This window comes from Equus caballus, chromosome 29 (genome assembly GCF_041296265.1).
Source record: "Equus caballus isolate H_3958 breed thoroughbred chromosome 29, TB-T2T, whole genome shotgun sequence".
Lineage (NCBI taxonomy): Eukaryota > Metazoa > Chordata > Mammalia > Perissodactyla > Equidae > Equus > Equus caballus.
In genome coordinates, this window is record NC_091712.1 from 17375027 (window position 1) to 17392374 (window position 17348).

The 17348-nt window shown below is 36.1% G+C and overlaps 1 protein-coding gene across 21 annotated transcripts in view; it reads left to right on the forward strand.

Annotated features, from left to right (window-relative positions):
• Positions 1-17348, forward strand: part of ARHGAP12 (Rho GTPase activating protein 12) — a 118224-nt gene that overhangs the window by 34518 nt on the left and 66358 nt on the right. The gene's annotated exons all lie outside the window — the stretch shown is intronic.

The window sequence follows — 17348 nt, forward strand, 5'->3', positions numbered from 1 at the left end:
ACCTTTTCCTTTTCTGAAGATAAGTTGGTCTCTTTTTTACCTTTCTCGTAAACTCTACCTGTCCTACTCCCTCATGATTCCTAGATGCATTTGGCTTTAAGTTTGTTTACCTTTTTCTGCTTTAATTTCTGTGTATTAGTCAGAACTTAGTTGCAAGTGGTAGAAACCTGTGACTGCTTTAGGTGAGAGGGAATTTATGGGCTCATGTGACCAAACTACAGGAGGGCTTATTCATCTAGGCGTTAGGGGTGATTGGAACTAGGGCCCTGTTCACTGTCAGAACTCCCTTTATCTCTTCTCTCTCTCATCTCTCTCATCTCCTATTCTCTCTCCATGATTCTATCATTCTTCAAAATAGACTTCTTCCATATGACTGTAGACAGGTTGCTGACAACTGTTAGGATTGCATCCCTAGGTTATCTACTAGAGTATCTGTTTTTCTTCCCTTAGTTATAGTTTAGAGAATCTAGGAGAAGGAATTTGGCTCTGCTTGGGATATGCTTATACTTATGGCCAGGGGCATGATTGGACCTACCCATGCTGCATAGTTTGAATTTGAGGAGAAACACTTCCCCCAAAGAAGTAGATATGCTGTTCCCAGAATAAGGGAGAGGTGCCAGGCAGACAAAATATTAGTTATCTTCCTTATCGTCTTTTTCTGAATTTGAGTCTCTAGTCTTCCCACGTTATATCACTCTGTACCAGGTCAAGCATTGACAGGAAATGCTGTGAAGGCCAGGGAGAGAGCTGGCAAGGACGGAATTTCCAGACTGATTCTAGTTCAGCATAGAAAGTTTTGAAGATCCGAATTTCAAGTAGAGAAGATTTCTACGTGCTATAAAGTAGGAAGAGCAAAGTAATATTATCTTTGTGCATGTCTTGCTCTCTTCAGATTGTAGTCTTTAAAGCCAAAGATTGTATCCTGTCTGTCTGTGCCAGCAAACTTTTGACAACAAATAATGTAGTAGTAAATAATCTGTATAGTGAAGGCAATACTGATTTTTTTAAAAAAAACCTTAATATGCTATGTCTGCACTTGACAAGAGGTGAACTTGTGATGGTTAATTTTGTGTCTCAACGTGGCTGGACCATGGTGTACAGATATTTGGTCAAACATTATTCTGGTTGTTTCTGTGTAGGTGTTTTTGGATGAGATTAACATGTAAGTCAGTGGATTTTGAGTGAAGCAGATTACCCTCCATAATGTGGGTGAGCCTCATCCAATGAGTTGAAGGCCTTAATAGAACAGAGAATAGAACCTCCCCTCATTAAGAAGGAATTCTGCCAGTAGACTGCCTTTGGACTCGAACTGCAACTCTTCCCTTGGTCACTAGTCTGCCAGCCTACCCTGCAGGTTTTGGACTTGCCAAGGCTCCACAATTGCATGAGCCAGTTCCTTAAGACAAATCTTTCTCTTGCTTACTTTCTTTCCCTCTCTCCCTCTCTCTCTCTCTCTTTTCTTCTTTCTTCTTCTCCCTCTCTCCCTCCCTCCCTCCTTCCTGTTGGATCTCTTTCTCTGGAGAACCCTAATTCACTGGGTATAGCCGCTGACTGCTCCAGGCTTTTATCATGACAATTAGATCCAAAAGCAAGTCATGAAGTTCATATGTAAAATCCTTTACAGGGACATCTCATCCTAGCTTAATTAAGTCTTATGCTCATCGCTGGGCCAATAATTCTGGTAGGTAGGTTGAGCAGCCTGGTTTGTCAGAACTGCATGTTGTGCCAGTCCCTTCTCAAAGGAGGTATGAGGTGTGCAGGGTAGTATGATTGGCTGTCCCATCAAAATCACATCATTTAGGGGAGGGCAGATAACCAAAGAAAGAAGTGGTGGTGGTACTAGTACCTGAAAAGGGGGAATGCTAGGCAGTTAAAAATAATAAATGTTCATATAGCACAATTATTTGCTGTACATTGGGATATAATTATCTTTTGGAATATGGAATGAATGTATTCTTTATGTTTCAGAATTCTTAGATACTCTGTAAGGTCAGTTGCATATAAATTTCTCCACATCTGTGGATGGATTCGTTAGGCTTAAATGCATGAATATTTTAGTCTATGATTTTAAAAACTCTTAGACATTATGTTTAAAGATTAAAGTCACAGTATCACTTGACTTGGAGTATTGGAAATTTCTCTCTCTCTCTGGATGTATATATATATATATACACACACACACACACACACACCCCCAGTCATCTATGATTGTAGTAGAATAACAATAGAAAAGATGGTTGAAAAGATGGCATAATCTTAATCGAGTCATTAAAAAAATGTGTACATTAAAAATGTTCTGTGTTTTCACCCTGTTTTCTTCCTAGGAAAGAATTTGCTAATCTAGGTGACATATCAACAAAAACAACAGATGTGGAAACACTTTTTGCGTTTTTGTTGAGAAAAATCTCATCTGTATGCATGGAACATCTTTAGCAATTGCTTCAGTAAATGCCAGACAGATGGTTTAAACTCAGAATGACTACTCAAATAATTATATCACAACAGTTATTTTGTAACACTCAAGCTCAGATTTCTGGAAAATCGTGAATGTAGCTTAACTACATTAAAGAAAGGTGCAGGAATAGGCTTCTAAAGCAGAGAAATTTGTGTCTCAGAGCCTTTCTACAAGATACTTGACTTTTGAAGCTCTCTTTTTGTAACCTATGGTTGAATACTACTTATTTGTCTGTTTTTCTCTCTCATAGCAGAGTGGAGTTCATTAACTTAAATGTGGTTGGAAAGTAGGTGAGTGATAACTTGGTTTTTAATGAGAGAGAGAAACGTTCAAAACTAAAGGGGATTCATTAAAATAATCAATATTGTAGTGAGAGAGAGGAGGTTGAAGAGAACTAACCGTTGTTGAGCATCTTTAACGTGTCCAGCACTGGAATAGATGCTTACGTATGTGTTTGCTTCAGAATTGCTTTGTAGGCTAGGTAGAGATAACTTTTTTTTTGTTTTTACAGTGAAGAAACAATTTCATATTCTCAGTTTGCAAAGTCAGGGGAGGACTTACACCTTTTAAAAATACTTAAAAATAATTATGTGAAAATATTAACATTCTTGGTGATGGCCTGGTGACGTAGTGGTTAAATTCATGTGCTCTGCTTCTGTGGCCCAGGGTTCGCCGGTTCAGATCCTGGGCATGAACCCACGCACCACTTATCAAACCATGCTGTGGCAGCTGCCCCACATATAAGATAGAGGAAGATGGCCACAGATGTTATCTCAGAGCTAATCTTCGTCAAAAAAATAAAAAATTTAACATTCTTGTTTGAGTGAGCTGTGGCTTGAACCACTCACTTTTTTCATGAAACACCAATTTTACTTGAAAGGCTGACTGACAAACTAGTTATTCTTACTAGGGCATTTGTTAGACATTTTCTCGAAAATGAACAAAGTAAGCCCATCACTTTAAGGAAAACAATTGATTTTATTGCAAATGGTAAAATTGAAGCTTTCAAGTGAAAATTAGGATTTCGAAAACTTGTGTCTGCTACCATGAGCTTATCACTTCTCAGTCTCAAGACTTTTCTGGTAAGAACAGTGGTGATATTAAAGTTTTGCTTCGTTTTTTGATACAGTCCTGTCACTTAACGGTGGAGATATGTTCTGAGAAATGTGTCACGAAGCAATTTCATTATTATGTAAACATCATAGAGTGTACTTACACAAACTTGGGTGGTATAGTCTACTACACTCTTAAGCTGTTTGGTACTAATCTTATGGGACCATCGTGTACATGGTCTGTCGTTGACCGAAACATCATTATACAGTGCATGACTGTATTGTATAATGAAATGTTTCAACATTTGGAAGCTAAGATAAGCATAACTCAGTGATTTAATATTTTTCAAATAACTAATGCGTGATGGGTGCAGGAGTCATGCAAAGGCAAGATAGACCAACGGATTTTAATGTAACAGAGTACAAATAGTTACTGATGTGATTTTAGATTTCACATTGCAACTAATCTTTAAGAAACTCTCTCATTGAGTTTTGGCAGAGTGTCAGAGAAGAATGTTCAAAATTATCTGAAAAGCCTATTAAAATACTTCTCCTTTTTCTGTCTACATCTGTGTGTACTTTTTTTCTTTATGTACTTCACCCACAACAATATATTGCAACAGATTTAATGTAGAAGCAGATATGAGAATCCATACAAGAAAGAGAGTAGTAAATGTAAAACAGTGCCATTTTTCTCACTAATGTTTTTTGGGGGAGACTGTCAGTATTTTTCATAAATATATATTTATGTTAACGTGGGAGGTTTATTATTTTTAAATGAATTTAACAAGTAATTTTAAAATTTATTAGTTTTAATTTTTAATACTAAATAGCAATAGATATAACCTACATGAACAAAAGCTCTTTGGTGTCCCAGATAATTTTTATGAGGGTACAGGGGCTTTGGGACGAGGTTGTTTGAGAATTGCTGCTCTGATAAAAGGGTCTATATTTGGCTAAGTGAAAGTGGCATTTGATTGAGGCCTTGCAAGATGATGATTCTTCGAATCCCTTTATGTTTATGTTAGTGGTTTAGTGGTTGATGATGATAAAATTTTTTGATAAAATGTTTTAAAATTTGGCTAAAAGTTTTTGGCTAAACTTTCAGTTAAGAGAGGTAACTGGTAGATGAATTCTTTGTTAAAATCTGTATCATTCATTTGGAAAGCATATAGTCAGTGCTCTTAACAATACATAGAATTTAATTTTTTTGTTGTAAACGTATATGCAGTAATTACGAACTACCATTAAAATGTTGGAAATTTCTTGCCTTAGAAAGAGTTTATACTTAGATCCTCAGTGACTGAGCTGTAATCACTCAATGTAAAATTATTTTGCATTGTAAAATATTTATATTTTATGTAACTTTTTGTAAAATTACTAAACATAAAGTCACATTCCCACAAGGAAGGCACAATGTGAAAATAGTTTTCAGATCTGAAAACTTGAATATGCAAAAATAGAAATGACAAGAAGTGAAAGACTTACGTTTCTAGTAAGAATGGAAAAGAGGAAGGAAAGATTTCCTGTAGTCAGACTGTTGCAAGTGTTTTTTGTGCTGATGTTAGAAAATGGAAAGTTTACCCCCAAAAAAAGGTCTGCCTACTCTATTGGTTGTTCCCTAAGGATAAGAAGCAATGTGAGAGGTACCTTAATTAGTGATAGTACTGTTTTTCAATCCCATGATATAAGATGAATTAACACCGTTTCTCTCGCCTTATCTGTTTTAGCCTGTTGAACTAAAATTTGAAGCAGGTTTGGGCAAGGGGATAATTAATGTAAGACTTGGGGAATAAATATTTCTTAATGCAATGAAACGTCAGTCAGTTTTCCTGGGGGACAGAAATTTTTGCCTAATTGAAATTCCCTCAGTAAGACAGGGATATCCAGTATCTGTTTTCATCCACCACTTGTTAAAGGCTTTCTGCGTGCTAGATAAGATGCAAAGTCTAATTTCTGCCTGTAAGGAGCTCAGAGTTTAGTGTATTTTAGTCTACTCTCCAGCCTTAGTAGAAGTAGCATTTGAAAGATTATTGAACCTTTTTTTTTTTAAAGAATCATAGTTGTATAATCATCGTTACTATTATTATTAGCTGTCTTTTTAGTAGTTTATTTGTTAGTTTGTAGTGTGTCCAGGACATATTCAGTGTTATCCTTGGAGAAAAAAAAATTATCCTATCATTTACCTAATTCCCCTAAAATGAAAATGTTGAAAAATTGCAAGTAACACTTTTGGTTAGGTAGGCTCTGACTACTATAATTTTTTTAATGTAGATGTTCACCTTTCTATCTGATAAAAAAAAAAATTTGTCTAAACAAAAAACTTGTTTGCCCTATGCTCTAAGTTTGAAACATTTGTTTCTCCTACTCTGTGAACTCTTAGAGATTTTATTATTTCTGACATTCCTTTAAAATCTTACAGATGTAGAATCAGTCGTCTTTTGGCAACTCTGCCCTCTGAATTTTACTTAATCATTCTTGGCCTCTTAGAGCCCGGAGCATATATCTGGCCTTTCTTTTCTTTCTGTCTGGTTGCTACTCTACACATGAAGGCCATAGGTAATATTAGCTAAAATCTCCTAAGTATCTAAGCGCATGATCTAGCTGGCTGGTTCACAACGAGGGAATTGTTTTGCCTCCCCCTCTCTCTGAGTGGGAGGGTGTCCAGTCCCTCACTGTGGGAGAGCAGACACGGGTGCAGTGCTGTAGTCAGAAATGGATGTGAAGCTCATTTTTAAAAAGAAATTGGTGGGTGTGTCTTGGCAGTTATTTTATAATTTCCAAGTGATTTTTTTTTTATTGCTTCAGAGTACTGAAGAACCATGAAAATTAATCTTGAGACTTTTCTTTTCCTGCTTAAAGTTACCTAGTGCCCCATACCTACAGGCCCTCAATGAGGTGGATGACTATGTATTGAATCAAGTAATCTGTTTCCTAGTGGAACACTCTTTTGCACTGTTAATCATCCTCCTTTTCTTTTACATAGCAAATTAGTTGGAAAGTTAGAAACAATTTGAGCTTGGATTTTTGGTAGTGTCATGGATGTGGCAAATATATTTTCCAAACCAAAAATCAAAACATTTGTTCTGACTAGTATGAGAAGTGAGATGTACTTCTGGGGACAGTGGGAGCCGGCATTTGAAATCTGAACTGTATGGTTGCCATGCTCATAGAGAGGAGAGCATTATTTAATTATTTAAAATATTTAGTGATTACTGATGCTGTGCCAGGCATGTTTTAGAAAGTATCAAATAATATTCTCAAGTCTTTTACCGAAAGATAGGCACACTGAAATGAAAGTGGAATAATTTAGCACTTAATATTTCTTGTTAGTGTTTTTCTGTTTGTAGCTTTAGGAAGAGAGAATGTGCCAGTTCTTAAATTTGAAAATATTTTACACTGTGGTAACAAAAGTATTTACTAAACACAGCTCTAAGGAAAGACTACTATTATTTCTACTTGGGTGGGACAAAATAGGCAGTGAGTAATAGCCTGGACTTTGAAATCAAATAGACCTAGTATAAAATCTTGGTTCGGCAGCTTCCTCATGAGGAGATGTAATTAAACTCCTGAGTGTTGAGAATATTAATGAAATAAGTGAGTGAAGTGCCTCGGACAGAGTATGTGCTTAATAAATGTTAATTGCTATGTATTGTTTTTATTATTGCTAATGGAAAATTTTCTTAAAAAAAGTTCGAAACTTTGTGGATTTCTATTTGAGACCCTTTAAAAAAGCTTTTCTAACTTCTAAGGAGGCAAGCAGAAATTCTTAAGATAAATGTATAGTTGGCATATTGGTTTAGAATCGGTTTCTTTGGGTGTGTGCTTTATGTAGTTTGGATACTGTATTGAGCCTCCTGTAGTGCATCTGCGGGCCTAGGACATTTGTTCCTGTTTTTTAGCCTATGGGGTAATGTTACTGCTTTAGGCAAGCTTTTTTAACATGACATTGCTCACTAAATTTATATTATATTTGATATCCTTTGTCAATTTTAATATTGTTATGAAAAACTGATATGATACAATTTGGGGGGAAACTTACGATGTAAAGTCTGGGAAGTAGACTTTATTGCCTTGGTCTTGGTTCCCATAGCTGAGTTGCAGAGCTTCTCGAGGACAGGGATTTGTCTGTTAGTTTTTTCTATCCCTTCACTCAAGGATGTATTGAACATTTCTTGAATGAATACATGAATGATGGAGATCTTAAAAGGCTACTAGCGAAATCCCAAAAGACTGGACATTAAAGACTATGACTTCTCAGTTCTACTTCTTAATTAATATGTACATTGTCAAAAAGAGTATTATTTTATACACTGGCACAAGGCCTTTTCTTGTTCTTCCACTTTAGTCTGTACTGTACTTCCAGAGAAAACTTGAATTTTGGTATGGTTGACTTTCTATCGCTTATAGCTGTTAACCCTTTCTAAAAATTCAGTATTATAACTTTTTACCCATTAATAAAGAGGCAAAGAGCATGAATTCTGGAACCAGGTAGCCTATGTTCAAAGTCTAGATTGATCACTTTCTAGTTGTCTGACCCTGGATGAGTACCTGAACTTGCATAGAACTATTTGCCCATCTGTAAAATGGGAATGATAGTAGTACCTATGTCATAGGGGTTTTATGAAGATTAAATGAATTATTCTAAGTACTAAGGGTAGTGCCTGGTCCACAATATATACAAGTGGTTTCTCTTATCATGTGTAGATGTAGATGTACCCTTGTTATTTGATCGCAGAGATGCAGATAGAACTATATATTTTTGACATTATAATTAAAAATAGAAGAAAGGAAAAACAGCTGGAGCCTATTTTAATATTTACTTAGGAAATAAAATTTACTTAGGAGGGTGAATGTCTGAATATAAAAGTCATGGAAATACAATTGTCTATCTGATTGAAGTATCAGAGGTGGAACTTAGTTAATTACTGGGGATAATTCGATGTAGATGCATATATGTATCTATAATTGGTTATTTTACTTGAAGTGATATGAGGCTGTATTTTCTAGATAAGCATTTTTCTGAGACTATAACAAGGCAAAATATTTGAAAATAGAATCTACAGTGTCTTTCCTGTACTGTAGAGAAGCTTGAACCCATCAGATTAAACAATAATTTTTTAATATCCATTGTGAAGTAGGGGCTTTGGGAGAACTATTACATTTTTTAAATACATACTTGTTAAATATTTTAATCATTTTTTATTTGGAAAAGAAGGGTAAACACTGATGGAGAAGAATAAAATTGAAAATCATGACTTTAGACTTACTGGAATAATTAATTCATTTATGCACTCACTAACTAAATATTTATTGAGCACCAGCCATGTACCTTGTAATGTGCAAAATTCTGGGGATATGATGATGAGCAAAACCAGCATATCTTGTAATAGAACCATACTTTATGAATGAATACTAGATACCTATGTAGAATAGTAGATTATTTCTGTCGCTTCCCTGTTATCTCCCATAAGAAAAAATTTTAACTGGATATTCCCTGACCTCTGGGAGTTATTACAGTACCTGCATAGAGTGGCCAGAAACCTTGTGGAAGCGTGTAGGAGACGATACTGTGACCATCAAGGAATTATAAAGGATATTCTAATGTGATTCTGGTTAGCATAGGTGGTGATGATTTCAGTTATGGGAGTTATTTGATATAAGAACTGCCAGCCTAGTGTTGGTCTGTTAGTCTGTATTAACTTTTTTTTTCAACTAGAGCCAAGTGTGAGCACATTAGGTGATTTTGTTGGGAGGCAGGTGATTAGTAGGATAAGGCAATGAAGGATAATATAAGATCAGAGGAAAACTATGTGGAGATGAATAAGTTAAACAGTTATCAAAGATAGAAATTCTGCATTTAATTTTTATGTCTATTTGTCTTGGGCTGGGTGTTAATAAAGTTATATTTTTAAAATAAATTTTTCTTTTTTGAAATTATTTTCAGTTTAACTTTTTATTATTGGGGAAGCTGGTTTCCATACATTTTCACTTGGAGGGAAACACAGTATTTCCCTTTTTTTCCTAATTTCTTTTTACCGAGGGATAATTTTTTTTTAATATTTCTTCTTTTTCTTTGTTTTTAAAGATTCACACTGGAGCTAACATCTGTCGTCAATCTTTTTTTTCTTCTTCTTCTCCCAAAAGCCCTCCCAGTACGTAGTTGTATATTCTAGTTGTAGGTCTTTCTGGTTGTGCTGTGTGGGTCACTGCGTCAGCATGGCTTGTTGATCTGTGCTGGGTCCATGGCTAGGATCCGAACCAGCAAAGCCCTGGGCCACAGAAGTAGAGCTCTCAAACAACCACTCGGCCATGGGGCTGACCCTATTGAGGGATAATTAACATTCAACATTATATTAGTTTCAAGTGTACAACATAATGATTTGATACAGTAGTTTCTTATCCATGGTTTCAGTTACCTGTGATCAACTGCTATCCAAAAATATTAAATGGAAAATTCCAGAAATAAACAATTTATAAGTTTTAAATTGCATGCCGTTCTGAGTAGTGTGATGAGATCTCACTCCATCTTGTCCAGGACATGAATCATCCCTTTGTCCTGTGTATGCATGCTGTGTATGCATGCTGTGTATGTTACCCGTCATTAGTCACTTAGTAGTCATCTCAGTTATCAGATCAAGTGTTGTGGTATTGCAGAGCTTGTGTTCAGTTAATCCTTATTTTACTTAATAATGGTCCTAAAGTGAAAGAGTAACAATGCTGGTGATTTGGATATGCCAAAGAGAAGCTGTAAAGTGCTTTCATTAAGTGAAAAGGTGAAAGTTCTTGACTTAATAATGAAAGAAAAAAATAATTGTATTCCGAGGTTGCTGAGATCTACAGTAAGAATGAATCTTCTATCTGTGAAATTGTGAAAAAGGAAAAAGAAATTCATGCTAGTTTTATTGTTGCACCTCAAATGTATATGTGTAGGAAAAAACATAGTATATATAGGGTTCAGTACTATTTGTGGTTTCAGGCGTCCTCTAGGGGTATTGGAACGTCTATCCCCTGTGGATAAAGGAGGACTATTGTATTTGTATATACTGTGAAATGATCACTACAAAAAATCTAGTTAACGTCTGTCACCATACATAGTTAGAGAATTTCTTTTTCTTGTGATGAGAACTTTTCAGATTTACTCTCTTAGCAAATTTGAAATATGCAGTGCAGTATTACTAACTGTAGTTGCCATGCTGTACGTTATATCCCCATGGCTTACTTATTTTATAGCTGGAAAATTGTCCTTTTTTAAGGATATCACTAAAGTTCTTTGTGATAGCTATCTGTTCCATAGTTAAGCAGGAGAAATATTCTTATCTTGTAAATAAAAATTAAAACATGTAAATCAAGAAAATCAGTTAAAATTCACTGTTAACATAAAAGTGACACTTTTACATAGTTGAAGATGCCTTTATTCATCCTTTCTGAGGTTTATAGAAGGAGAATGTCAATGTCAAAGGGGATCTAAATTTTGTGATTATTTAATTACTTTGGAAAAATGCAGTATAATACGTATTCATCTAATTCTTGTGTACTTTGTTTTAGTAAAACCCAGCTTAAAATGGGGAGGGCATTTTCCTAGGTATTGGCAAACTTTTTCTGTAAAGAACCAGATACATATTTTGGGTTTTGTGGTCTCTGTCACAGGTATTCAACTCTGCCATTGTAGCATAAAAGCAACCATAGACAATATGGAAACAAAGGAATTTGACTGTGTTTCAATAAAACTTTATTTACAAAAACAGACTGCAGGCTAGATTTGGACCATAGTTTGCCTATCCCTCTACTATAAGGAAATATAGAGAAATGCTGCACTATTATTTTTTCTATTTTCATTTTATTCCTTTTCTTTCTTTTCTTTTCTTTTTTTTTGAGGAAAATTAGCCCCGAGCTAACATCTGCTGCCAATCCTCCTCTTTTTGCTGAGGAAGGCTGGCCCTGAGCTAACATCCGTGCCTATCTTCTACTTTATATGTGGGACACCTGCCACAGCATGGCTTGACAAGCAGTGCATAGGTCCACACCTGGGATCCAAACTGGTGACCCCAGGTGCCAAAGCAGAACGTGCAAACTTAGCTGCTGCACCACTGGGCTTGCCCCTTGTTCCTCATTTTAGTAAATGTAAAAAACAATAAAATGCTTAAATACAAAATTGCAGTAGCATTGCTGCACAGATAATATTTGAGGTTTCTGAAAGAGAATTATTGCTATTATTTGCTCAAAGAGTTCATCAGCTGGTATAAGACAATTCAGATTTCTGTATTACAGGAAGCTTAGGAGTTTCATTGTGAAATTATGGAAGTGCAAGATGTTTGAAAGTTAAAAATTTTAAGTAAAGTGTCACAGCATGCACCTCTTATGATTACAATGTCATTTAAGACATCAACAGAGGTTATACTTGAGTAGTAGGTTTCTGGAGGTTTTGTTTCTTTTTAATCCTATTCTCTGCTTTCCTATTCTTATTTTTTTTTTAAAAAGAAGATAGGTTTCTGTTTTTCCTTTTGTATCTATATTTCATGATTTAAAAGAAGAGTATATCTAACTATTTGTGCAACTTTCTAGCCAGCTAAGGGTGGTTTTAAAATTTTACTAATTATCTGCTAAATATCTCCCTTAAGTCAGTCAGATTTTCCTTCATTTGGTTTATCATGCTTATTATTCAAAAGCATTGTTAAGCACCCATATCATGTGGATGATATTGCTAAACATTTAAGAAGTGTAACATATACATAGGGATTTGAAAATTTTATGGAAAAATTTTTAAATAGAAAAACCATCTATTCCATATTTCACTTAAAGGAATTCCTTCTTCGTTGACAGTTTTGTTGATATAATTCAAATGAATTATGGAGAAAAAAATCTGTTTATTCATCAGTTACAATAACTTAATTGTCAGCTGTTCTTTAGACATAATCAAGTGGGGAGAAATGTGATCTTTTTAACTTTTCAACTATAGATTTAAGGATTTAAATGGGAATTAATAAATCTCAGTGTTTCTCTAGTAACTAAATATAATTAGAAAAATTGTGGATAGTCTTACAATAGTTACTTACCCTGATATGTTGTTATTGATATATACACAGTTTTTATGTTAGTGCATTCACTAAAACAGAATATGAAGACTAAAACTGGGATAACCAGACATGTTCCTTCCTATGGCTCGCATTTCTTCTCTTAAAAGGAACCAGGCAGCTTTATGCCACTTTCAATATGTCTCATTCTGAAGAGCAACGTATCCCCAAAAGGACACACTGGGCAAGAAGTTAATAAAGCTTAACTGAATTGAGATCTCTGCCCCAGATTTCCTCATTTGTCTGTTTTTATATGTAGAGACTTCTGAAGCTTGAATGAAAACCTTTTTATTTCTCCTTTGGATGTTCAGATACCTGATGAAAAGGAACGAGCATATAAATAACTGATTTGGAACCAGAGGGAGCCAGCATGTCTCAAGTGAGCCTTCTAACAGGGGAGAGCAATTCTGAGTCCTTGATGAGGGTCAGGAGTTAATTTGACTTCTGGGAAACATATCTTTTGTGTCCAAGAACCTTTTCTAAAAACTCTGAACTGAGAGCTAGTTTTGAGGAGGAAGAGCAGTTGGAAAGGCCCTGAAAGGAGACTAAGGATCTTGGAAAACAAACCGCAGTTTTTAAAGCTTTTATTCTTCCTTTTTCTCCCCAAAGCCCCCTGGTAAATAGTTGTATATTTTTAGTTGTGGATCCTTCTAGTTGTTGCATGTGGGATGCCGCCTCAGCATTGTTTGATGAGCAGTGCCATGTCCACGCCCAGGATCCGAACTGGTGAAACCCTGGGCCGCCGCAGCAGAGCGCGCAAACTTAACCACTTGGCCACGGGACCGGCCCCCCAGACTGCAGTTTTGACTAGCATTAATTCTGTAGGACTGGAGTGTATTTCTTAGATGGACTTTGTTTCCTGCATGTTGAAATTTAAGTAGAATGTTTGATATTTTTCTCTCTGCAAATTTGGGTATAAGAGGAAGTCAAGAGGAAGAAAATTAAATTGCGCTTAAACTTAGTGCTGATTGACTTTTTTCCACTCTTTTGGATTAATGGTCTTCAGTGCGTGTGTAAGGTGTTGGGAAGTGGAAAACGTAAAGCATCAGTGTTTAATGATGACCTTTCGAGCTAATGGTAAGTTTTGTTTGAGGAGTTTCAAAGGAAAATGACTCTGTATAAATCTGTACATATTAGTCAGGGTTCTCCAGAGAAGCAGAACCAATAGGCTATATACATCTATGTATATGAGGAGATTTATTACAGGAGTTGGCTCATGCATTTATGGAGGCTGAGAGGTCCCATGATCTGCCGTCTGCAGGCTGTAGGACCAGGAAAGCCAGTGGTGTGATTCATTTCAAGTCCAAAGGCCTGAGAACTAAGGAGATCTTATGGTGTAAGTCCCTGTCTGAGGCCTAAGGCCTGAGAACCGGGAGAGCCAATGTCCTAGGAAAGGAGATGATGGGAGTCTCAGCTCAAGCTGAGAGAGTGAATTCGCCTTTGCTCTGCTTTTTGGTTCTAATCAGGCTGTTTAGGAATTGGAGGATGCCCACTCCCATTGGTGAGAAGACCATCTTCTTTACTAAGTCTGCTGATTCAAATGCTACTAATCTCTTCCAGAGACATCCTTACAGACATACCCAGAAATAATATTTTACCAGCTATCTGGCCATCCCCTTAGCTCAGTCAAGTTGACATAAAAAGTGATCATCACAGGGGGCCGGCCCGGTGGCTCAGCGGTTAAGTGCGCATATTCTGCTTCGGTGGCCCAGGGTTCGCCAGTTCGGATCCCAGGTGCAGACATGGCACTGCTTGGCAAGCCATGCTGTGGTGGGCGTCCCACATATAAAGTTGAGGAAGATGGGCACGCATGTTAGCTCAGGGCCAGTCTTCCTCAGCAAAATGAGGAGGATTGGCAGCAGATGTTAGCTCAGGGCTAATCTTCCTCAAAAAAAAAAATCATCATCACAGTACCCCAAAGAATTGAAAGCAGGGCCTCAAACAGATGTTTGTGTGTCCGTGTTTATTAGCAGCCTTATTCATAATAGCCAAAAGGTGGAGGCATCCCAGATGTCTGTCAACAAATGGACGAGTAAACAAAATGTGGTATGTACATACAGTGAAGGAAGGAAATTCTGACACGTGCTACAACATGGCTGAATCTTTCCAAGTGAAATAAGCCTGTCACACAAGGACAAATATTGTATGATTCCACTTACATCAGGCATCTAGAGTAGTCAGATTCTTAGAGACTGAAAGTAGAATGTTAGTGCCAGGAGCTGGGGAGATAGGGGGATGGAGAGTTATTATGTAATGTGTACAGACTTTCAGTTTTGCAAGATGAAAAAAGTTCTAGAGATGAATGGTGGTGATGGTTGCGAAGAGAGAAGGGCTGGGAATGATTAGTGTCTAGACAGGCCTTGGTTTATGAAACTTAAGGATGAATTACTCAGTCAAAGAGGGTGCTAGACTTTCACCACTGTCAGAACAATCCCATTCTACCTCACCCATCTTACCTTTCCCTGTTTTATCCATTAGCTACTTGGAGAACTTGCTAATGGGAACCATATTTTCATTGTGGCTTATTGAGAGGATTATAATTCTAAATACAGTGACTACAGTTCTGACTTAGAATGAACCCAGAGTAGATATGACTGTGAACTAGCCCTTTCTCCTTGCCTACTCTCGATTTTCTGGGTAAGCTTGAAGTTTTGAGTATTGACCTCCATAAGCATTCTTGCCATTATAACTTATGCTGTAGAACTTCCTAAAGATCGTTCCAGAATTGTTATGTGGATTTAAAACTAATGGCCTGTTCTTTTCCACAGATTTTTTCTTTTTAATCTCACTTCAAGATAATGTACTCGTTGAAGAATAATTAGAAAATACAGATAAATAAAAACCCCAAACCAGCCATAATTTTATGAAAAAAATTACAAAAGCTTACATATAGTCTTTTGATTTTTTCATGCATTTATGTATGTGTGTGAATGTATGCATATGTTTTTATATTTATAGATTTGTACTATATGTGTCTAAATACCTATTTTGAATATCTTTTATGGAATCCAGGGCTTAAGTATTTCTTGCTTTAGTGTAAAATGACCGTTAAAATGGTGGAAAATCATCTTTTTATTTACTTTGTATTAGGTGTAAGGTTTTCAGTACAGCTTTAAGGAAATAATGCTTTAAATCTTCTAACTGTGCTCTCAATTTGGAATTAACATAATAGTAGATTATCCTAGCAGCTGTATTATGGTGTTCTCATGTGGACTTGTTAATGAATTGATAAATGTGGTAAGTTAGAAACCCAGTCATTTTGTTGTTTTCATTTGAAGTGACAATTTATAAATTCTTTCCTCAGATAGTTTTTCAGAATCTTATTTTTGAAAAAACAAACCAAAAACAATAGTCATTTACCAGAAAATGAGAGGACACATGGTATGGCAACCATTTAAATGTATACCATGTCACTACGTATTAATTTTGTGTCCTTTTGAAATTTATTATCTTTTGCTGTTGCCAGAAACCTCAACTTGTAAGCTTAGACTTGTGCATGTAGTATATGCTTTCAACAAGTAAACATCACTCCATTTTTTCACTTGTAATTGTACCATAAACTTTTTACTCTCTAGAAATTTCAGCAACAGGGTATTGTCTTGTCATCCTCTGAGTGCTGATCATAGAGTTACTATTCAAGTCCCTAGGGAGGGAGATTTGTAATAATGAAAGGCAGGATACTAGGCTATTGCATTTGGCTTCATCAGCATAAAATAGTAACTAAGTCTTCCTATCTCAGCATGTCTTATTGAAGAATTTTGTTTGCTTAACTGACCAAGGACAAACATATTTGGTTGAACACTTTCAACACAAATTAGTAATGAGGTTTCATCAATAAATGTTAGTTTCTAGCAGCTGTCTCTGTTACCTTTCTATTTCTTAAAATGTTTTATGGATTGGGAAAGCAGTTCCTGGGGAAAAAAACAATCATCAGAGTCTGAGCCAGGGCTTGAAAAGGGATCATCAGTTTATTCATTTGTTTATAGACTTTGAAAATAGGCAGCAAGATACGGGCTTGCTCTGAACTCTTAAGGGGCTTACAGTTTGGTTGGAGAGACTGAAGAATAACAACTAAATGTAACGTAGCGTGATGGGGACAGTAGTGTAGGTGAATGCAAAATGCTGTAGATTGGTGCTGTTCAACACAGTTGCCACTTGCCATGTTTGGTTATTGAGCACTTGAATGTGGCTAGTGGGACTGAGGAACTGAATTTATTTTATTCTAATTATTATAAGTTAAAATTTAAAAACTGATAACAGACTAATTTGAGTATAGAATATTTTTCATCTGTAAATTTTATGAACCCTAAGTACAGATCAAGTACTTTTGATGAAAATTTAGGATAAAAATTGAGATGTGCTGGGGCCAGCCTGGTGGCAGAGTGGTTAAGTGTGCACGTTCTGTTTCGGCGGCCTGGGGTTCGCCGGTTCGGATACCAGATGCAGACATGGCACTGCTTGGCAAGCCATCCTGTCGTAGGTGTCCCACATATAAAGTAGAGGAAGATGGGCACGGATGTGAGCTCAGGGCCAGTCTTCCTCAGCAAAAAGAGGAGGATTAGCAGCAGATGTTAGCTCAGGGCTGATCTTCCTTAAAAAAAAAAAAAATTGAGATGTGCTATAAAAATATACACTGGATTTTAAAGACTTAGCCCAAACAAATACAGTATCAATAATTTTTATATTGATTATGTGGTAAAATGCTAATACTTTGGGTGTATTGGGTTAAATGACTATATTATTAGAATTCATCTCTTTCTTTTTACC